The sequence below is a fragment of the Acipenser ruthenus genome, chromosome 1 (genome assembly GCF_902713425.1).
Source record: "Acipenser ruthenus chromosome 1, fAciRut3.2 maternal haplotype, whole genome shotgun sequence".
Taxonomy (NCBI): domain Eukaryota; kingdom Metazoa; phylum Chordata; class Actinopteri; order Acipenseriformes; family Acipenseridae; genus Acipenser; species Acipenser ruthenus.
In genome coordinates, this window is record NC_081189.1 from 3,180,918 (window position 1) to 3,204,303 (window position 23,386).

A 23,386-nucleotide genomic window follows, 5' to 3' on the forward strand; every position below is an offset into this window, starting at 1 on the left:
CTAATGACTTGTAGCACAAAAGGGACGTGCCAGAACCGTCTGTGACGTTACACACTGGTGCAGCTGCAAATGTGCATCCCTAATTTACACCGTTTCATTAAGTAGCACCAGTGCTGAATAAAGCAGCATCTCTTTCCATTTCCAGCACTGTGTTTCAGACCCTGGTGTGCATTCCAGGCCTCTCATGCAATAATCAGGAACAGAACAGGCCTGACCTTGCATCGCTATTAGCAATATCTGACGAGCCCAAGGTAAACCACGTGGGTGTGTTAATGTGGAACCTGCAGTTTAGGTGTGCCAGGCTCAAGATTAACAGATTATTGGGAGTGAGGTTACGGTATGTATCAACGATAAAGGGGTTTGGATTAAGCAATTCTGCCATCGTAAAGGGAGTGGCTATAATAGCCTCCTTACCATTCTGGTGACATCTTTGGCTGGGAGAGACTGGAGTTGAAAGAATTGTTAATTTGTTTATTTTTGATTGTTTACGTCTAGGCTGCATGTCTCATTGGGAACACAGGAAATGGTTATGGCACCCTGGGTTATTCAGTATATTACTATTGCCAGCAGCACTCAAACAAACAAATCTACAGCGATGGCCAAACGTTTTGCATCACCTAGAATTTTAGGATCGAGACCAAATACAAATAAAAACTGTAGGAACATAATTTAGATATTTTATTTAACATCATGTAATCAAAGAAACTACAAAATGCTGTTACAAAGGTAGCAGTACAGTATTTCATGTTAGGTTTCGAAATGTGACATTGTTCCATTTTTGTCAGTTTTTCATTATATATATGGAAAACTACAAAGCAGTGCCTAATTCAATATGTTAATGTCACATTATTCAACAGGTTTCATTCAGCTTTATGAAGCAGAATGAGTTAATTCTACAGGGTGATGCAAAACAGTAGAGTCAAATGAGTGCAAGGGATTGAGAGCAGCCTGTGCAACGAGAATGAAATGGTATTTAACCCTTTCAGCACTGCTTGCTGGTGAATGTATATATAGCGGAAATGTTTTGGCAGTATATTGAGAACAAACAAAACTGGAAAAAAAAAACAATTCTAATAATCTTCATCAGTATTATTATTTCTGCTTAATATGTCTTCCCAGTCCCCCATACTTAATCTCTTTGTGAAGTCTGAGCTCTGTGAAGATGTGTGTGCAGTGGGGGATGGGAGGCTTGCTCTTTACTAACCCTACTGCTGATTCAGCTCATGCAATTCTGCTCCACCACCTACATTAATAAGTGACTTATCATTTTACATTTTATGACCATGATAAAAATACCTACTGCTTTTTCCTTTTTTTTTTTCTTACCAACATGACATTCCGATAATCTTTCTCTGCTAACATCAATGATGATGAATATCCAATCTAATGATGACCGCTATGGGATTCTGATATAAGAACATTTAAAATGTTAAAACCATTGCATGTATTAAAAAGTAGCTGCAGTGTGCAATAGAGGCATTTGAAATATGGCTGTGCAACACAGAGCTCTAGCATTCTGTGGTCCAAAGGTTTTGAAGTCTTTTTTTTATACAGCAGGCTGAAGAGAGAGCAGCTGGAGGGCTGTGCACTGCCCCAGTGTGGCTTACGAGCCTCATACACTCCAGGGCTCATCGGGCAAGAGATATATATATACTGGGAAGTGACGTTTGGGTTTATTTGTAAGGTTACTGGTAGTCAAAGCATCTGTATCCCTGACAGCAACTGCAAATTGTGAACCATTGTGGGGGAAGATGATGGATGCAGAGGACTTAGTAGACATCCGGAAAGCGTCACTCAAAATAATCCAAAAAGCAGAATGCACATAGTGGACAGAAGGCTTTATCAAGCAGGAAAGAGCACAGGGAGTTGCAGGGGGTGGTACTGCACTGTGTGTGATCACTTCACTGGGAACACCCTGCCTCGTTCTAATAGAAAGGCCACACCCTGTACTTATCTTGTAAGGGACAAGATAAACAGTTTATGTTTTCTTCCTGAATAATTAAATGGTTTTGTTAGAAAACAGCACATTATTGCAAACTTAATAAATGTAATACTTAAGACCATAGCTCCATTAAAAGTGTTGTACTTTTGTTTTCTTTTCAGCAAGACAGCTTTCTCACATTTTTCTGTGGATCTTTGGCTATGACCGTTTCAGGGGATTGAAGTTAGCCGATAAAAAGTTATTGTTAAAAGTTACCATCCGGAAAACGTCAATTTACTTTTGGCATTTCTAACCTCCTGAAGATGCAAATATTTTCGGTTCAGATTTGGATGGCAAATGTCCACCTAGATGGGACGCTGATGTCCCGTTTGAAATATAAACAAACAAAACAGTATATAAAACATTTAACAAGGTGGGTATTCTACATGAAACGCCTATCGCAAAATACAGACAACACAAAGACATCTTAATCTGACGTACGATAATTAAACTCCAATAATGCGACACCGCTGCTTTAAGAGCTCATTTTGTCTATCTGTGTCATACAAAAACGCTTGAATCGTCAGAGGCTACGATTACAACATACAGAAGACGGAACTACTGCACTCAACACAACCAGGAAGGTGTAGAGGGCACGCAGGCAGAGTGAATTATACAGCTGTCGTTCTTGGTAGCTTTTTTCCACAACGCGGGTGTAGTGCTACAGTTGCAATGCACTGCATTAGACAAGGAACTGCGTCCCTGTGAAATCGACGAGTACGGCAGCGGTCCCTTATCCCAGGCTTTCCCCTTGCTGTTATCTGTCACTCTGGTTGTATGAATTTCAAGCAAGGGGAGAAAGACAACACAGCACGTGTACTGGGCGGGCCCCGGATTATTCACATGCTGACGTTTAGCGCTGCCTCACACCCTCCAACGAATCAGAGACCACTGATGTCATGAATAATATATATTTTTTGAAAAAAGGCGTTCTTCTGGCCACCGATTGGTCAGCTTTGAAGAGTGTAGCAAATCCCTTGGCTTTGGGGGCGGGTTAGTTTCGGCTAGAAGAGGAAAACCAAGAGAGAAACCCGGAAACGTTTTTTTTAAAGGGACCTAGCCATATTTTGGGGCGGAGGCGCTGAGGAAACAGCTGAGAGGAGACAAATTGAGATAAGTGGGTGCCACGAAAAGAAAGGAGAGATAGAGAGAGAGAGAGACGGAGGAAGAGAGAAAGAGGGGGCCACTGAGGAGGTTTGTAACAGTAACGAACTTCTTTTTTTATTTGAAAACGTCGTTCTGCTGTGCAAGTGGGACGACACTGGCTGAATTTAAATGTCATCATTCAGTTTTATACCAGTCGCCCTGGGTTAAAATCATCTTGTTGTGTTGATTTCTGCAGAGGGACGGAAGGGGGTTGTCGTTGTAACCCTGTAAGTGCTGGCCCGCTTGGTGCTAGACTTTTCCAGTTGTGTAAGGGTAAGTAAAGAATATACACAATAAACGATTACTAATTCGTTATTTTATTAAAGATGCCTTTCTTTTGTTGTGTAGAGCTTTCTTGATAATGTTAAAAACCTGGTGGTTTAGTTATTGTTTTTATGTTTATGTCCTATTTTTTGTTTTTGTTTAGTTGCGTTGTTATAGACGTTTTACTCTAAAGGTACAGTAATCGAATACTAAAACTGTGACTCACCTTGACGACCATGGCAGCTCAGACATTCACAATGGTACATTTTACAATTTAAGAGATCTCAAGGTCCTTCTGATTTTAAGCGTTTTAATCTTAACACACAATATTTTCACTGCGAGTCGTTCCTGCAGAAAGGTTGTGATGATACATCTGGATGGCTTGGAGTGCCAATATGTCACGGTGACAGGAAAGCCTCATGTCTGAATAATACATCTGTAATAACACTGTTTGGAAAAACTCCCCCCACTTAGGGATCGAGAAGTACTGGTATTGAGAATTTCCTGTCACAAAAGCAATGGAATGCTCCCACAGTAAGCTAGCGTGGCTAAATGTCTGAAAAAAACATGCATGATGTCTAACTTTTATTTATGTATTTATTTATTTATTTTTAATTTCATTAGTTGCTCTCTGGGATCTGACTGGTCAAATTATGACATACCACGCCACAAAGCAACATTTATAATGTTACTTTCATTATCCAAACCACTAGACTATCAGAACAAAGTATGTGTCGCCAGAACAGCTCAGATGATTTAGATGATACCAGATGTATGGCACCTACAATAGTTGTCTTCAGATGCAACATAGTCTGTTTGTCCCATACAGCAGGTCAGAATAAAGGTGGCAAATATTAAGGCTGGCCAAATGTAGCAAGAAGTTGTCCTGACTTGTCCTGACTTGTCCTGACTTGATCAAACTTGGTAAAGTTCATGGCACTGAGCTTGCAGGTCAGGTATTCCCTCAGTGACTTGTGGTTCAATTAAAGACAGTAGCCTCAGATGAAGGCTATATATATGATTGAAATAATACACAGAATAATATATGCACCAAGGGCCTTGTTGTAGAAGTTTCCTAGCTTTTTGAAATCCCATTTTTTGTATTTACACTCTGACTTTGACAGTATGTTTGTAAGTGTCCGGTGGCTATCTCTAATCACGTTCACTCTCAGCTTGGAGCCACCAAACACTTACAAACATATCATAAGTCATTAAACTAAGGAAAAAACAGCCAACAACCTGATATTAACGTACTTAATCAGTTTTCATAGACCCTGTTTAATGTTCAGAATGCTTTGTCATTGACATTCTGAGTACGAGATCTACATTCTAAGTACAATTCAAAGTGTAATTGCTGCTGATAGGTTCGAATGGGGATGTGATTTATAATCAATTTTATAAATGCTTAAAATACATTTTAGAGGAACATTCAGCAGACCCCTCCCCCAACTTTCAGTGCCACACTGCAGCTAGCGTGACCACCCGTCCCTAATTGGGCGGGACAATCTCATAATGTAAAGATCAAGTCCCGGTCCCAGGCTTAATGCCTCCGGGACAGCATTTGTCCCGAATTCATAGAAACAGTGCAATCTTACAGGTTAGTGCCACAATCAAACCATAGCATATCTGTTTATAGCACATCATAGCACCACCCCTGACGCATTATTTTGCAATGCCTTACACTCGCTCGCTCGCCAGTTGAAACAGTACAAAAAAGTATGTATATATCTTGATTCAGCACCCCCCCCCCCCCCCCACTCACTCCCTCGCTCACTCACTCTTCAAGGGAAACAGTAGAAAAGGTTTTAAAAAAATGTAGATATACCTCCGCATAAGAAATGGCAGGTGTCCTGTTTTTGCATTTTGAAAAGGTGATCCCCCTAACTGCAGCCTATGAAATTGTATCTTTGTGTTCAAGATAAACACTGGAACAAAGCTAAACCTGGTTTTCAACCAAATTATTTAATTAAACAAATTAAAGTACTCAAAAAGCATTGTTTTATAAAAAGAATACCAGTAAATAACATGGGGGGATTCATTAAAGAGCTTCTGCATGCAATTTAGTTGTTTCTTGGCTGCAGGTAATGCTACAATATTTTTTTTTCCTTACAAAATGGTGCTGGGGTAAATTTGTTGTTAATGTGTGCCATTATTTCAGCTGTTAATTAGATATGGGTCATTCCAGCTCAAGTGGACCAACGAGGTTTACTTACGTCAATGGCTGATTAAAACCTGGAATGAGTGAAACTGCTGTGCTCAAAGACATACTCAAAATACATGTGGAATATGAGCTCAAATGGCAGTCTAATGATAGATACACACATGCATGGCATATCTATAGACTTTTCATTAACATGGAACTAAACTTCAGCAAATGGTTAATTGTATATTAATTAAACACTTATTTCTGACACTCAGTATAAAGCATTGCCACTTTTCTTTTTATCTTTAGAAGATGTTGACAGTTGTTTAAATACCTGCAGTTCTAAAACAAATCTTGAACTCGCTCCAGCTCACCAAATGAACTTCACAGAAAATAAGATGAAGTAGTCTCCTGGGATTCATTTATAGACTTCACTCTTGGCTCGGTGTGAGGGAATGACATTGGTCACTGAGTTTCCTGTTATGGCAACATTGCCTGTCGTAATGAATGCTCGCACTTTATTACACAAAACTGATATATAGCGTTGCCAGGTAATACTAGAAACCCCATAAAGATATATCATTCAAAAAAGGTAATCCGCGTGGAGTGCAGGATGCGCCCTATAGCCTGCAACTCACTTTGTACTTTATGTATTTATTTATTTATTTGTTTGTTTGACCAAAATAGTGCCTTTTGGCCTTGTTTACAGAGAGATCCTTAGTATTAAAACCCTTATAAATGTCAACCTAAATAAGACACATCTGAAACAATTCAGTACTTCCAATAGCTAGCCCTCTTTTCTTTTTCTGTTTTTTTGTCTCTAAGATTATAAAGATTATAAACGTGTTCTGAGCACCACACATATATTTCAGCCCTACGTACCTGTGAAGAAAAATCAAAGTTTTCCCCATAGAGCAGGTAAGAGACTTGCATTGGTAACCGAGACCCCCTTTAATCCACACAGGATCTCCTACAACCATTTAGAATTGTTCATGAGTCTTTATTGCAGGTTAGTAATAATAATAATAATAATAATAACACGCTTACAGGGTGGGATTAGGTTGAGTGTAATTGAGTTATCCTTGGTTCATTAGCTCACAGGGAGTATTGCCATGCCTAATGGTGACGCATGAATCATCAGATAGTTTTCTAAGTGCTCTGCAATGGGATTTTGTTGACTTCCCACCATGGTAATATTTAGTCATGGTTTACCTCGGAGTCCCTTCAAACAGAATTTAATTGAAACTATTTTTAATGTACACGGGCGCGGTTCACATTACGGATGCCAAACAATTTGATACCGGCTACAAAAAAAGGTTAGTTGTAGCTAATAAAACCATTTAATAAATCGGACCTGTTTCTCACTTCCATTAGTTATACAGGTTTGAAAAAAACACACGTTATTGTAAACTACACTAGTATGGTTCTACACTATAGAAATGTGTTACTGCTTCACTTCCTAGGTCTTTTCTTTCAACAGTGTCTGTCTTTGTGGTCAAAGCATCTTCCTGGCTGCAAAATAGTCCAGTCAATAGGGGAAGCAGCTGGTGGCTACTAAATAAAAAAATTTAAAAAACTGCTCTGGACTGACCAAGAAAGTGCAGGCCCATCTGAAAGCAAGCCTGCAAACAGAGATATATGAAACCTCGTGTAGTACCAGAGGCCATGTTTTAAAATTAAAAGAAAGGTACATGTGGTGGGAAATGTATAGTATTATTTTGTTAGCTACAATCTCTTTAACATTTAAATATTTTCTTTGTACAGAGCCTTATGTGCTGTGCCACTATTGTGTAATCTAGATGGTCTCTTGAGAAAAGCTTATGTATATCGCAAACATTTTGGCTTACTGTGTATTTACACTAATATAAAGTGACTAACAGAAACATTTGCCAACCTGACTCATTGTCAGATTCTCTGCCTGAATATTTTAAAGGAAGTCATGTAACATGTAACACTGCAGAAGAGTAGAATATGAGCTAGCCAATAGCTACTGTAATCGCAAATGACAGACGAGGAGAATGTGTCCCTGTTCCTTTTAAACATGTCCTGCTGCTGCTGCTGCTGCTGCTGCTCGTGCATTCCAGTTATACATTTGCTAGCCTGTAGATAGTCTGCTGAAGCCTGAGGTCCAATTGCAAAATAACTGAGACTGAAAAACAGGACGCAGTGTTCCTTTAAGACACCCAGGCTGGAGTGTGGCCGGTGCTGTGATAGGCGGGCACACACAGGTCCTTATGTGGCTCTGTGGAGCGTGCTTGTGCAGCATTCCAAGTGGAGCTCACTGCGGCTTGTCCATGGATTCCAGGCATTCCCACTCGGGGATCCTGTCAGGAAAGTCATTGGAACTGCTGCGGTGAAGTATTAGAAAAGTGCTGCATTGGATAAGCTTTTGCATTCTTAGATGCATACTCTTGCGTGTACTGTAGAGAGCAAAATGGGGAAGCGAAACGGTGGTGTCTTGGCTTAGACTAGAAGTGTACAGTTTACTGACCTGGGGATTTTGATGGCATGATATACTGTAGTATGGCTCTGTGCTTTTGTGCACTAAACCAGACGGGGCTGCTGTGCTATACTGTGATGATCTGGACCTCTTGCCTGCGTAATGATGGGTCTGTGCTTAAGGCATTTGTACCGTTTTCACACACAATACCAGTCTCCATTAGGAAGTGTGTAATCACTGCTTGCCTCATTCAAATCAGGGAGCTAAGTCCAAAACTCTACACAGTAATAAATAAATAACAAACAAAAAAGTCTGAATTCATTTGGAAGCAGAAATACCTCTATGGGTAAGATTAGGTAAATGGGAGTTAGGGAAACTTGCCACCAGAATAATGCACTTTCGCTGCTGAATGAAATGGGTTAAACTGCATTACAGTAGGGAGTGTGGATGCACCGCAGGATAAAAAATACAAACAGCCTGTCCTTCTAGCTAGTATGTGCTGTGCTTCACTGTGCTCCCCTCGACCTATTCTGTGATGCCACATTTATCTCTGCAATTAAGTATTCTGATGCTTTTGAGTCCTGGGTGCCTATTAAACTTGAAAAAGAAAGTATCTTAAATTATTCTGTGTGAGAAAAGCTCAAAGCCACGTGCTGCTGGCAGGCAGGCGCCCTCTGAGCGATGGCAGGTTCGGAGAGCAGCTCCAGCAGTGCCTGGAAGGGAGGTCGTTGCCCTGTCACAGAAAATGCAGCCTTGTTAGCTGTGTCTCTGTGGTTATGCAGCCCTTTTCATTCTAGTTCAGAACACAGGCTGCTGTCAGGGTGACATGCAGGTTGGACTCTGAGACTATGCCATGGCAACACTCCCACCTCTGAGGAGCATGGCACGGCTCTTAGAAAAGTAAGTTCCCCTCAAAGATATTCTGGTAATAATATAAAGCAGTACGTGTGTGTTTGTATGACGTACTGTAACCTAGCCTGTTAAACAAATAATAAGAAGAATTAAGGAGAACTAAAAATCAATATTGAGGATGTCTTGCATCAGACTGGTGAGCCCTTTTTTTTTTTTTTTTTTTTTGCTTGCTCAGACAATGAGTTTGCATTTAACCCAGCATTCCAAGTATTGTACCAGTGCAACAATACTTTGCAACACTCAGGACTGTTGCACACTGTTTTTGCAATGCAGCCTCAAAGAATAATATCCTAGATAATATACCAGGAATGGTCTTGTTACATGAATATATAATACATTAAAATCAGGCTTTTTTATTTTTTATTTGCAGACTTTTGTTGTTGAAATAATTACACTTTCTGCCTGTATGCATTACATTTTGTGACTCAATTCACAGTACATGATTACAGTTCCTGACATCAGTGATTAAATGGTGGTATGGCTGCATTACGTTTTCTGACACAATGTATGGTTGCATAAGGTAAACTGCCAAACTCTGTGGTCAGTCACTGATATTGGATGATGCTTGAAACCTGAACAAATTCTTTAAGTGCAGCACAGAAACCAGGACCAGAGGACAGAGTTGGAAACCAAGTGGAGATAGACTAAGGACAGATGGAAGGAGACACTGCTTCACACAGAGAGCGGTGAGGGGATGGAATGGGGTTACACAGCCGTATTGTTGAGGAGAATCACTCGGGTCCTTTAAGACCCAACTTGATAGTTCTGAGGTCAATCAGCTACTAGGAACCAGAGGAGCTTAGATGAGCAGCGTAGCCTCCTCTCATTCGGAAATGTTCTTGAGTTCTTAACCTCTTTACTTGATTCCAGCACTGTTTTTTAAACGATAGGGTACTGTACTTAATTTTGTGTTGCTAATTGCGTTTTTCCAATTCGATACCAGACAGGGGGACCGCTGTTGGTAGGGTTGTCTGCTAAATCCTTTTCTGCTCAGAAATCTAAGCAATAAGTCCCGGGTACAGTGAGTGTCCGGGGAGTTCACAGTCTTCATAGCGGTTACAGTCTTTTATACTAGGAAAGAAGACCATTGGCTCAGACATTATTAAGGAACTGGATTTTAACTTCAAGTCTATTATGTTCTGTTTTGTCTGACTTCAATGGAATCAGTCATTCTGCTGCAGGGTGTGCTGTAAATGGGGATCTTTGTGATGAAAGGAAACTGTATTGTGTCTTGTTATTGCTGGATAACGAGATTTGGAATCCTGTGAAAGTGAAGACGTATGACTGCCAATCCGTGTTTTTTAGCAATTTAATTATTTGTGTCTAGTGCTCTTCCACTAGGTCTCAGTGTGCAGTTTTGAAAGAAACATTGTTAAAGCCTAAAACACAAACGTTATTTGTAGAAATCAGTCCCATAGTTCGCATCAATAGTTTTAATGTTGAATTTTGAAATGCTGGGAATCAGGTGGTGTGAATGCCTTTACATGGGATTTGCTAATAGTCTCCTTTAGAATATATATATATATATATATATATATATATATATATATATATATATATATATATATATATATATATTTAAATACATTTGGAATCTGCAATTGTTTTATACCCCATTTTCTTGCCAATTTGAAATGCCCAATTTTTTTTAATCCTGGCTCACCGCTGCAACCCCAGCGCTGACTCGGGAGAGACGAAGACGAGCACACATGTCCTCCGAAACTTGTGCCGTCAGCCGTCCAGTTCTTTTCACTCTGCAGGCCCGCCATGCAGCTACCAGTCGGAGGACCACGCAGCTCTGGGCCACTTGCAGGCAGGCCCACAGGTACCCGGCCAGTCTACAGGGGTCGCTGGTGAGCGGAGATGCCGAGGACACCCTGGCCGACCTAAGCCCTCCCGACTCCGGGCGGCGCTCGGCCAATTGTGCGCCGCCCCCTGGGAGAGGTTTTTTAATAAACACACTGGGGGCATTTTTCTTAATGATGGGTTTTCTCCTGCAGTGTGCTAGTGAAATGTAGTTCGCGCCACAGCAGGCTTGCTGCTCTCTAGTGAAAGTTGTAGTTAGATTCGTCTCAGAGATAGGGTTTGAGGAGCTTGACTATACAGCACTGAACATTTGCAAAGTATAAATGCAGGTAAAGCCAAATAATCTTTGGTCTTCTTTGTGAGTGCAGTATTGGGTCATAATGTCAAAGCTCTGACTTTTCCTTTCTCTGATCTTCTGTCATCGTAGTGTGTAACGGAAATAAAACTAACTACGGCAGGAGGGTTTAAGCCAGGGCAAAACCTGGAACCTTTAAACAGAACATAGCCAATACAACGTGCATTGCTCTCTTGCTGTTCATAAAGCAAGAAATCTTTAAATTCCCCAGTCTGTGTCCCCAAGCACCTTGTGATTCTCTAAGAACTGACATGGCCAAACCCCTATTCACGTCTGCAAAGAGGATCAGAGTCCAAGCTGCAGTGGCTGCAGACCCTCGTCTGTCAAGCTTATGAAGAATGACAAGCTGGGGCTGCCAGTAAACTGCTGGATCAGCACTGTCAGGTTTCTTTCAAACCTCAGATACAGCAGTGCCAGCATATCGGAGGTCTGCTACCTGATATGGCAGAGAGACGGTTATCCTTTTAAAGCCTCCAATTATGTTAATCAATTAGGAGAGAGACATACAGTCTTGATGCAACATTAATCCACGCTATACTCCAAAAAACGCATCAGATCAATTCCGGTTTCTTCTACCGTACGGCTGTTTGTTTGAAGTGTCGTGTGAAACTTTAATGAACTGCTTGTCAGCAGGACTGAACTGTTGTGGCTGCTGAAGACAGGGTGCTGCTAATTCATGGTTCCATTTGTCTTGGAAATGAAAGTCTGCTCTGGGTTCTACTGGAATGAGCAGTGTTTTTATTGTACGCCAAAACAATAATTCAATTAAAACTGGTCAGAAACGAGCTAGGATTACCTGCTCCTAAAACAATGATCTTTCCTTTTGGGTGCAAATTTTGCAAACTGGGCCCATTATTTCTTATTAAAAAATCTAATGTTCCTGCATTTTGACTGAGATTCAGTAGGAATAAACTGTTTAATTTTGCTCATCAAGCATCATTTTGTTTAGTTTTTTGGAGCTGCTTCTGCATCCAGGTCAATCTGTCCTTTTTGTGTACGGTCTCTCTATACAGCTAGTCAAGCAGGGCCTCTCTTACTTCACAGTACTGCATAGTCTTTATCCACGACCCCCATCACTCCCACCCTTTCACGATACAGGATACTTTGTTTGTACACAGTGTTAAGTATGTATGTTGGGTTCTGTGTCCTGTGTCCTGTTTGATCACATACTATGCAGACTGAATTCACTTTCATAGCTATTATAGTGACATACACCCCCCACCTTGGCTACAAATACAAAATGGGTGCTGTTCTGAGAATGTGGAACATCCTGACCTACAGTACATCCATTGTGACACACAGAAAGACAACCTCCACATAGTCCCAGATTCTGATGCTCTCAACGAAATTCTTTACAGATTTCACCACATGTTAATAAGTGCTTCTTGCTTTGTATGTATGTATAAAAATGTAAGTGTGACAGAGACACACAGACATACTCTGTATAGGTTCTGGTACGCTGAATAATTTGTGGCCAGCAAGTTTCTTCACAGTTGTATAAGCAGTTCACTAGATACATGTGGAAAAAAAAAAATTCAATTCCAGGTTCTCACCATTCTCTTACACAAGAGCCTACACGGTGTCTATTTACAGCGTGTCTGGCTCCAGCAGTTATCAGACAGCTTCCCAGAGGGTGGGCAGGGCAGTGGGGAGAAAGGGGAGGGGCACCCTCTTATTTGTAGCCACTCCCATTCTTCCAGTTATGGAAAAGATGTATCCCTCTTCTTACATGTACAGTTATTCAGAAGCTAATAAATGTGTTCCTATGACAGAACACTTTAGGCATCTGACATACCATTTGGTATTTAAATACAGTTTGTACTCTGATCACTTTTAAATGTTTATGGCGTGCTTTATACTTTATATAACCTGTGGCTGTCTTTAAATATTTTATCAGTGTTTTTATCAAAGGAATCATGGTTAATACAGTAAAGGAGGTAATGTGTGGGAGTTGGAGGCAGCTCCAGAAATATTTATATAGTATAGCAGTTTAACTTTTAGAAGAAACATCATAACCCTGTACATGCTGTCTACCACACCTGTGAAGAAACCTTTCTGGTTTCCAAACTGAAAAGTCTGTGCACTCTTATGAAACTGTTGCTCAAACTGACAAGTACAAACCCCTTAAGCAGTGGTCTGTGCAGTTTCTGTGTTTTGGATCCTAGATTCAGTGGGGGTTGGTGAGGGTGAGGGTGAGGGTGAGGGGGGAAGTGATTAGTGGGGTGTTACATCTCCAAACTTGTGGGCTGGTTCTCGGTTCTGTTTTGGAACATCCCCCTCTGTAGAACTAGACACAAGCTGAGCAAGGTGGGCGGGCCTCCCTGACAGGACTGGAAACCCAGCCTGCCAATCAGAAAAGCTGCTGCAGCTGCCTCTGGCCAATTGCCAGGCAGTGTTCCAGCCTCTGTGTGCTTTCACTGCTGACGGAGCAAGCCTGCACTTATCAGCTGGTAGGAAATGAGCTGAAAAGGCTAGCTGAGTTGCAGCCGTGAGATTGAGAGAGCGAGCGAAAGGGGTTGCCAGTGTGAACTGCATTCATTGTATTCTAGTTAATGGGGGGAAGAGGGAGAGAGAATCCCAGAATAGCAAAACAACCACTAAACTAAAAACAACCAGGCATTTTGAATATCTTCAGAAGCCTCTTGACAATAAAGTGTTTCTTGTGATGCGATTTGCTCTGTTTAGGAGAGTTTATTGAGAAGAGCCCAAAATGTTGGAATCTGGAACACGACAGCTCTAAAAAAAGAAGATAGAAATCAGGATCAGTATTCAGGACGTGGAAGGAAAGTTTGCCCACCGGGTGAGTAGAAGTTATGTTTTAAAGGGGAAAGGGGTGTTTGGTATTGGAGTGTGCTTGTGCTGTCTTCTATATCACATGTAAAGTACCAGTTGATACAGAAGAATCCTGGCTGAAATCAGCCTTCTCAGCAGCTTTCACAGGCATTCACCCACAGATCGCTTTGGGCTCTTTGCATTGTAACACTGTGTTTGGAAAGTGAAGTGCTGTGGGGGTGTTGCCTCTGGATAACACTGGTAAAGTTAAATCATCCATTTCTCCAGATATCACTGCACCCTTATGTGTGCCAGGCAGTCTTTTCTTTAGAATGACTGTTGTTTTAAATTAAAAACATCACCAATTCCTGCATAATCTTGTGGTTTGCACACTGTACCGTAGGTGTCATTGGTGTCTGGGGGTAAGTAGAACGCTTGTTAAAATCATCACTGTAAAAATATCACAGTAAACTACTGGTGTGTTTGGTGTTTTGTAATCGGAGGGTGGGGTATGAGTTTGGTAGGGACAGAATATATATTGACACTCTTTACAGTTGAATGAGCCCCTTCTTTAGCTCACCTGGTAGACACCAGGCTCTGGAGCCAGTTGGATCATGAGTTGTAAACCAAAGGTCATTGATGCTTATGAAGCAGGTTTCTGATTTGTTTAAGCTACCCATACATTGTCTCTTTGGACTCCCATCTCATCAGATCTCATAGGCAGGTTGATGTGCTAATCACTCCAGGAGCAGCAGGTGAGGCAGGAAGTGGTGTCTGCGGCTCAGCAGGGGGCATTCTCTTCCACAGCTCAGCACATGCCCCAGCAAGGTTAAACCTGGGGCGTGCTCTGTTATGACTTGCCTAACCTGAAAAAAGAATGCGCTTGTTCACAAAGACAGCCTTGTTGACAGTACAGTTTGTTTTCTTCTGTAGCTTCCTCCCACCTTGAAGCCTTTTAGTTATTTTTTTTTTCCAAATGACTTTGTTGTACTGTAAATATTTTACTGTAAACCCCAATAGAAATGGTTTAAAAAAATGCCCTCATAAGGTATGGGGCACGACACTTTTAAACTCAGGGGGCTAATCTTGTGACTGGGTCCAATGTGTCCAATGTGCCAGCCGTCCCACACATCTGCAATAAAGGAATGATTACAAAAACACAAGACTTCCAGTCAGATGAAGACCTGTCTGTACTCCTCAAGCATGTTTTAACAACCTCTCCAAAGATGAAACCAAGATGCTGGACTCATTTGAGTTGTGACTTGTCAGATACGAACCCAGGAGGTTTGAGGAGTTCAGACCACAGTGGCAGACCTCCCCGCTTAGAAACCCGCTACAGGTGTGTCACTTCTCTTTCATTCAGATATTTGTATTATAGTGTTTTTATAGTGGTAAGAGCTGTGTTTAAGTTCTTACTTACACTTACACATTACTAACTTTTCATGGGATGCACCAGCTCTGATAGTTATAACGTAAGACTTTGTTGCTTAAAGTGTCCGCATACCTTTAGGGAGGTGTTAGCTGTCTGGAGAACTTTTGCTGCGTGAGCTTCTCTTTGAAGGTGATTTAAAATAGTTTTCTTTGTCTGCAAATCCTGCAAGACCGCATACATCCTCTTGATAATTATAAACATCCTATTAGATTCTAAAGTTTCCTGTAGGATAAAAAATTTCTTGTAGGAATAATTTCAAAGTTCCTATATGAATAATTTCAATTTCTGAAGGATTCCTATAAAATTTTTTCACCAGGGTTATATATTTTAATATAGAAGTAAGTATTTATATTTATTATCTGTACAAGGTCCACAGTATTTGAGAGGTTTATGATTAGGTTTTTATAAATAGAAAATGTCTCAGAGACATAGAACATTAATTAACGTTATTAAAGTTATACTGTATTGATCAATAATTTAGAAACTTTCCTAAAAGTTTGTTTTAAATTTCAATATTTTATACCATATATATGTGTGAATATAACGATATACCTGTGATTCCCAGTACAAAACATTCTTGATTTAATTATTATTAGTTTTTTTAATCGTAACACAGACACACACATATACTGTATATATTTGGGATCGAGCAACCACTCACGTTCGTTGCCCCTTTCAAACAGACCCAGCACACAGAGAAACTTACGCGCTACTTTTTTTAAAATTTTTTAATAAACAAGAATTAAACAATAATCAAAAACAATGATCAAATTAGGGCTTTTCAGCCCGTATCCTTCTGGGAGGTGTAGTCCTGTTCTCTCTCCCCCTCCGGACTACACTTTCTCACTTTAAATTCCTTCGATTTTTATAAATAACATAGGGAAGTGTGAAGGTTTAAGATATGAAGTATGAACAAAAAAGTTTGCCATCTCAGCATCCCTATTCACAATAAGGCGCAGATTTAATTAATCTCTAAAATTTAACATTCTTAACATTCCCATGAAGTGATATGTTTATTGTCGGTAGTTTAAAGGTTCAGTGGGAGTTTTGATCTGTATCACTGACCAAGCCCTCTGAAATATCCTCACTTCTAACTGGCTACCGAGCAGCGATGACATCACCAATGTAGCATGAACCGCTCTTAGTGATAAACTAACAAAGTATTGCTTAAGTACGTGTGGGGCAACTGAAATAAGAGAGCGCTTACTGATAAACTAACTAGTGACAACTAAGGACTTACAAGAGACTTTACGCATAGCTGGTGCAACCCAGCCCAGATTCCTGTGTTTAATCTTCATCTTTTATTCAACCTTAATCCGACCTATCAATTATACTTCACTATAATGTATTACAAAAGGGATCTTGACAGGGTGGGTCGTTGCAGATTTTAATTTTTTTTAAGCGTAACGAAGGCAGGGCAAGTTATAATTAGTACCACCACTGCAGTATATGACAGTGAAAACACAGTTTGATACTCCAGTACAGGATATGTATGTACTGTTTTTTTGTTGTTGTTTTATAATTAAAATCAGAGGGTTTGGTAGCTTACAGCATGTTAGTTTTATTGGAGAGGTTATTTAACAGTGGTTTGATATGTTTAGGACTGTAAAAAATGTATGGTGGGCATAAAGCAAGGTTTTGGTAAAAACAGCGAAATACTTCCAAAATACACCAGTCCTGCGTTCTGATTGGCTAAGAGGGTTGCTCTAGATTGTCAGCACCTATGGGTCTTCTTTCTATAGACGGGATTGCAGACACTGGCTGGTTTCCAGTTAAGGGCAGGTTTGGTGAAGTTGCATCATCAGGAATGAGCCACCTTTTTGGCAGCAGATGTATGGAAACATGTACGACAATAACAAGCAGATTTGCTTTCCCTTTAAACATGCATGAAGGTTTTTGTTTGTTTGTGAATGCAATGTGGTTTAGGGACGAAAGAGCAAATCAGCAAGCAGAACAATCATTTTTTATCTTGATAATTTGCTTCACAGTGTTTTGATTTAAAGCTGTAGAAAGAGAACACGCTTAACAACGCACCACTTTTTCCTATTTCGTTTTTTAATATATATGAGCATTTATTTTACAAATCAAAACAAGAAAATGTAAATAAATAAACACCTGAACAGACATCGGTTTACAGCATACGTATTTACAAAACTGAAACGATAGCAATACATTTTCAACTTCTCAACAGCAATTTTCTATTTTTTTGGTTTATTATCAGATGAGCAAAAGCAACTGAACAACGGTCTCTGGTATTTATTTTCACTAGTCCCGATGCTAATTGACTGACCAAAGCAGCGCAGCTGGCAAGCAGGCGCCAGCCTTCAAAAGGCTGATTGAAAACAATAGTCTCAGGCAGAGAGTAGAGACTAATCTGATTACAGCTAAACACATTGCAGACTGGTATATAACAATAATAAAGTAGAATACCGTTCTGTATAATCAAAATACAATTGTTTTCTGCGTGGCCGTCAATGTGACTGCTCCCGGGGCTTTTAGGTATAATGTAATATATCTCCTTTATTTCTGCACTCCCGCGTTTCATTCTTTGTAAGAATATTTAATACATATGGACAGAAAGGTACACGAACGCACAGCCCCATATGTGTTACACGACTGGAGAAAATTACATTTTAAAACCAAAAACCGCCCAAATGACCACCGCGGGGCTTCTAGTGTTAAGACCGAATTTGACATTATTTCAGGGTCAGTCAGCTGCTAGGAAGCAGGTGAGCATTGATGGACCGAATGGCCCCCTCATTCGTACCTTTTCTGCTTTTACATTCTAAAGTGCAATTATGAATAAGTGTTTTTTTTTGCATTTACCAGGGAACTCTTTATAGACCTGAAAATAGCAACTAGATTGCACACAGTAGAGGTGTTCCAGGTCCTAGCTAAATAAAGTATTTAGGGTATCGGTCAACACTGCCCCACTGTCAAGGAGCAGGCCTAAGTGACTCTGAAACTGATCCCTCTCGCAGTGCCATTTATACTGAACTGCACAGCGGCTGACTGCGAGGGTGTGAGAGCGGGTCTGACTTACTGCTCATCTTACAACATCAACGATATTGTGAGTGATGATGGAACGTATAGATACTGGGCTGGCTAGGGTTAAATTGAGCATCCGACTAGCTGCTTCCTGTTATTTATTTATTTATTTATTAATTATCTATGTCACTTAATCACCCAAACAGTAATGCCAGCATTTACCCAGTGCAGCCTTGTAACACTGACCATATCGGTTAACATACTTACCCAATTGTTAACCTGGTCTGTATGTGAAACATTTCTTCTAACATTCATACAGTGGATAAAGGTTGTTGTGATATACTTTGTCATGTTACGGATGGCTCAGATTTTTTAATTTACAGCAGTGGAATTTGTGCATGCAGTTGTTACCAAGCAGATGGAATATAAGATTAATCATTGCAACAGATGTCAGTGCATGCAGGAAGGCAGAGGGTAGGTCAGAGGTACAGTCCATAACTGTAAACACTAAAAAAGCATTAGCTGAGACACTTGTCTACTTGACCTCTGTGGATGTGATAAACTCATTCGTAGGTAAAACAAATATAGAGCAATAAAGGCCTGCAGGATGGGTAAACTTACGTTTGAGTATTTCTGCTGCAATAAACTTAGGAAATAATTAACTCTCTGCACTGGCAGCCCAGCCAATTTCCAAGTTTTACAAATGAGCTTCTTGTTTTGGAAATTTAGAATATTGAATTTACAAAGTAAAACAAGATAAGACACATCTCAACGTAAGCAGAAGTTAGAACCAACAGTGAGTTAGCTGGAAGCAGTCTTGCTTGGCCTCAGTTACAGATTGTGCAGGTTTTCACTCATCAAGTTCAAATGCGCACTAGTGAAAGTTCAACTTAATTGTGTTTTCTTTTTGTTTTTTTACAACGATTGACTTGATGTGGTGCTGGTGAATTCTCTATGGCTTGTTAGAAAATTGGTGGTGACGAGGACCAATGGCTCGTAGCCAGAGATCCGTTCCAAGTTGCAGAGTTTCTCTAACCTCTGGAACTGTTGCTGACTGCCGACTGACCCAGCTCTGAACTGCATGCGTGTGTGTGTGTGTGTGTGCGTGTGTGTGTGTGTGTGTCAGGAGCCAGGTCAAACTCTTGCTTCTGTTTCTAGTCTATAGTTGGAGAGCCAAGATCAGATAGAAGGGTGAAATATACTTGATGGCCAGTACATGATTTTGGAGCTGTTTATAGACTAAGGAAAGTTGTTCTCCGGATTGTGGTGTTTAAGCATAATTTCTCACAATTCCACTATCGTTATATAAACAAAATCCGCTTGTAGAGTGCTGTGGTGTTTTCACTCATGAGGATGTCTGTAGGCAACCTCCTCCAGGGATGGAAACAAGAATCAGAAGAATCTTATTTGGAGCTCGTACAGAGCTTGACTGTCTAACTGCTAGGCTGTGGTTACACTGTAACCCGTTGTTTGTAGCCCCACCGATGGTAACTGTTCGAGACATGGGTTGAAACTGGGCTGTTGCTGCTACTGCTTCTTCAGTGTCCTTGAAGCTTATTTCTTTGGTTGCAGATATTGAGCGCTCTTATCTGTTAATATCAGGATCGCTGTTCTTTCAACTTGTAGAACTGCTTGTGGTTAGAGTGTCAGTTGTACTAAAAATGAAACCCCCACTACCTATATGTGTCACATAACAGACTGAAATCTGTAGTTTAAGTTTCAAAAGCAAACATTTCAGCAAGTAAAAAAGCTGAAAGAAGTACACCAGTAGAAACGGATATTGAACCTACCTGACGAAGTAGTTTGTTTAGTTTGACTCAGATTTATGGGTTTTTAATGTTGTGGATGCATTGTTTTGAAATAACTGACCTGTACCAGATTGGGAGGCAACTCGTGTTAAAACTCAATAAGCCCTTCATTTAAAATGCACCCTCTATAAGGCAGCCCTTTCTACCATGGAAGCAGTTATAAGGCGGCATGGTCGTGGCTCCCACTAGCACTTTCAATCTTGCAGAACACAAACAGCACAGTCTCGTAGCTATGGCTCCCGAGCAGCATTACAAAGGGGAGGCACTGTAGATGCATTTGGCTATATACTGTGCCTCTGGGAAAATATGATTAAATGTCAACACAGAACCAGGAAATAGTGCAGGTGCTGTATTTTGTTTTTTATTTAATCCACCCCCAATGTTGCCTAAAATGAAAGTGTGACTTGCAAGATTTGGCTGTCTGACACTGTTTTATCAGCAAAATCAAAAGCAGGCACAAGAAAAGATCTACAGCGAAAGAAAAAAGAGCCCCTAGTGATAATTTAGCAAATGTGAGATTAACAAAAGGGATTTTTAAAGCCTTGGTCATCTCTCCTTTTAACTGAGGCAGTGTTGATTACAGGTCAAGAGGCCATTGCAGTGTCCTCCATTGGACACAGCTTTTCACCTGGCAGATAACGAGCGCCTTCAGGCTTTGCTTGAATGCTGAAGAGCTGGTCAAACTCATTCCAGTATCTCAGACATGAACTGGGGCTGCTCTGTACTCCGATTGATTTTACACGTCGAACGCGAGCACAGATCTGACCAAACCAACTATTTATCCATCTTCATACTGCATTGGAATTTTGGAAAGGTGGAGCATTCAGTTGATCATTGGCAAAGGACACCTGCAGCTCAAAGTAATTTATTTTCTGATCACAACATCACAGAATTATTGCCAAAAGATGCATGGGGAGCAATCAGATTCATATCTATTTTATTGTTTTATTGTTTTCCTTTTAATTTGTATTTAAAAGTTTTTTTTTTATTTTCGTATATAGCCATTACCTTGAGTAAGTGTATTTATACATATATTATATATTTTTTTGGTTTTCATAAATAAAATAAACAATTCTAGAAAAATTACATAGGTGGCTAGTTATGTGACGGATAAACGAGAGTGAGGGTTTTATGAAACGTCCGCTAGATTACAATGCTGAACCAAATATATCTAGATCTATATTAGGGCTCCTCTGATTAACAGATTTATCAGCTAAAGAGTTGGCAGATATTAGTTTTTTTTACATTTTTTTTTTAATATATAAAATAAAATCAACCAATAGAAGATCTGCATTTTACACTGCTTTAGTACTGTATCGAGTCAGTGCCTATACTAAGCTGGGGAAAGGAAAAGTGTTCCACTGTTTTTTTCAGGCCAGGTCTAATGATAAGAATTTTACATCGGGTCGGGTCGGGTAAATAATTATTGGTTTGTGGTCGGGTCGGGTTGATTAATTTGGACCCGTGAAGAACTCTAGTGTGCGGTGTAAGAATATAGATGAATTTTGTGCGATATTGCTAACATTATAGAGACCGTTATTTGAGAATTATATTGAACTTCGAAGTAATATTTAGAGTTGCTTTTTACAAATTAAAAAAAAAAAAATCAGACAACAGAGACATCGTAGTCGATTTGATTACGAATCCATTTTCAAGAAGAACTTTCTCAGAAAAATGGAAGATTCAGAAGGAATAAAAGCATTAGTACAGGAAGCCAGGTATTACCGGTACTATGCAGGAGAGCCGCTAAGATCGTTACCGTTATTAAAAATGTGCACAGATTAATCTACCCATTAATCAACTAATGCCCATTAATTAACCGATCAAAACTTTGAATAGAGTGACAGCCCTCATATATGTTTTGTGTATGTGTGTGTGTGTATCTATAATCTATATCTCACAAACACAATTATACCAGAAAAAACCTTTTGTATGAAAATTTAATTAACAAACGACATTACATTTATACTTTAAGGTACAGTACTGGAAAACAACATTCACAGTACAGTACTGTATGGTGTTGTATTTGTGAAAAAAACGCATTATAGCAAAAACAGCTAACCTACCGCTTGCAACACTGAAACCTGCACTAATGAAAAACAAACAAACCTGTACTATACTTGCAATGTAAAGCGTGAGTAGCACTTCTGATACAAGCAGTGCTGTTGGCTGTCTTTTGCTCTTTACTTTATCAAATGCAGTATCGACACCAATACTCTGCTGAAGCTTTGTTCAGTTAGAAAATCTGGAAAACCTAATAAAGCAACAAACAAAACTCTGAGTAGGCTACTTCCACAGTTCAGTAGTTACTGACGAGTGTATTCCCTCAGCTTTCTGTTTGTTTAACCCAGGCGCGTGTCACCAGCAATGTAGTGTGAGTGTAACAAAACATTACAGTCGGGAAACACGTTTGACGGGTATATGCAGTATTTTATAATAAAATCAATTTATTATAAAAGAGCCGGCAGAAGTGCATTCAGATTGAGAGTGTAGCAGAAGTATTAATAGAGGTAATTACTGCATGCTGACAGAGGCCCTTATCTGGTTCCTTTTCAGCTGCCTGGCTGCCATTCAGCTTGTGACACACCAGGGATCATTCTCCTCTTTCTCTCTCTCTCTCTCTCTCTCTCTCTCTCTCTCTCTCTCTCTCTCTCTCTCTCTCTCTCTCTCTCTCTGTTGCTCGACTCCAAATTTCATGTGGGTTTCAAAACAAGCTCTCCCAGAATAGTTTGCTCTCTCACTCTCACTGCACTATGGCTACATTTAGAAAAAAATGCTGCTTTCTCACTTCTATAAGACCCCATTTCAATCTGTCCCTAACAACGACCACAAGACCACCTGCTGCCAATAATGCCACCATTATTCCACCCTCCCTCTCAGTCCCTCGGCTCTACCACTAAGCCAGCCTCCCCCAACTCTGACCAATACGACACCTTCCTTCTCCCAGTCCGTTAGCTTTAACTGCTAAGCCTAACCTCCCTCCCAGCCCTTCAGCTAAAATGACTAAGCCAGCCTCTCTCGGCTCTCTAGACTAGACCAGCACTAGCTCTGACTCACTGAGATGCAGACTGCTCCAGCACGCAGAACTCCCACCAGCTCTAAATAAAAAAGCAGGCGATGCAGCTTGAAGCCGGTGCTGCAGGACGGTGTCTGCTGCAGAGGAGCCGGAGAGCAGTGCTGTCTGGTTGGGCGCGTGTGTTTTTGTGTCTGCAATGCTGAGCAGGGGAGAGGCCAGGCTCCCAGACTCGCAGCTATACAGTGCTGCCGGACTGCTGCAACCGAACACTCTCCACAAAGGTTTGTTCCACTGTGGGGGGCAAGGGGGCGAGGTGGGGTGGG

At 40.4% G+C, this 23,386-nt stretch overlaps 1 protein-coding gene across 4 annotated transcripts in view; it reads left to right on the forward strand.

The window, feature by feature from the left end:
- The first annotated feature begins 3,060 nt into the window (after positions 1-3,060).
- Positions 3,061-23,386, forward strand: part of LOC117404069 (atos homolog protein B-like) — a 40,000-nt gene continuing 19,674 nt past the window's right edge. For 2 of the 4 annotated variants that reach the window (XR_009329512.1, XM_034926194.2), the window contains exons 1-3: positions 3,061-3,175; positions 3,324-3,400; positions 13,733-13,847. The gene's annotated coding sequence lies outside the window, so the exon portion shown is untranslated. Of the gene's footprint in view, positions 3,176-3,323; positions 3,401-13,732; positions 13,848-22,697; positions 23,345-23,386 lie in introns of those variants that run through there. The other 2 variants (XM_034006741.3, XM_034006742.3) reach the window with 2 other exon arrangements.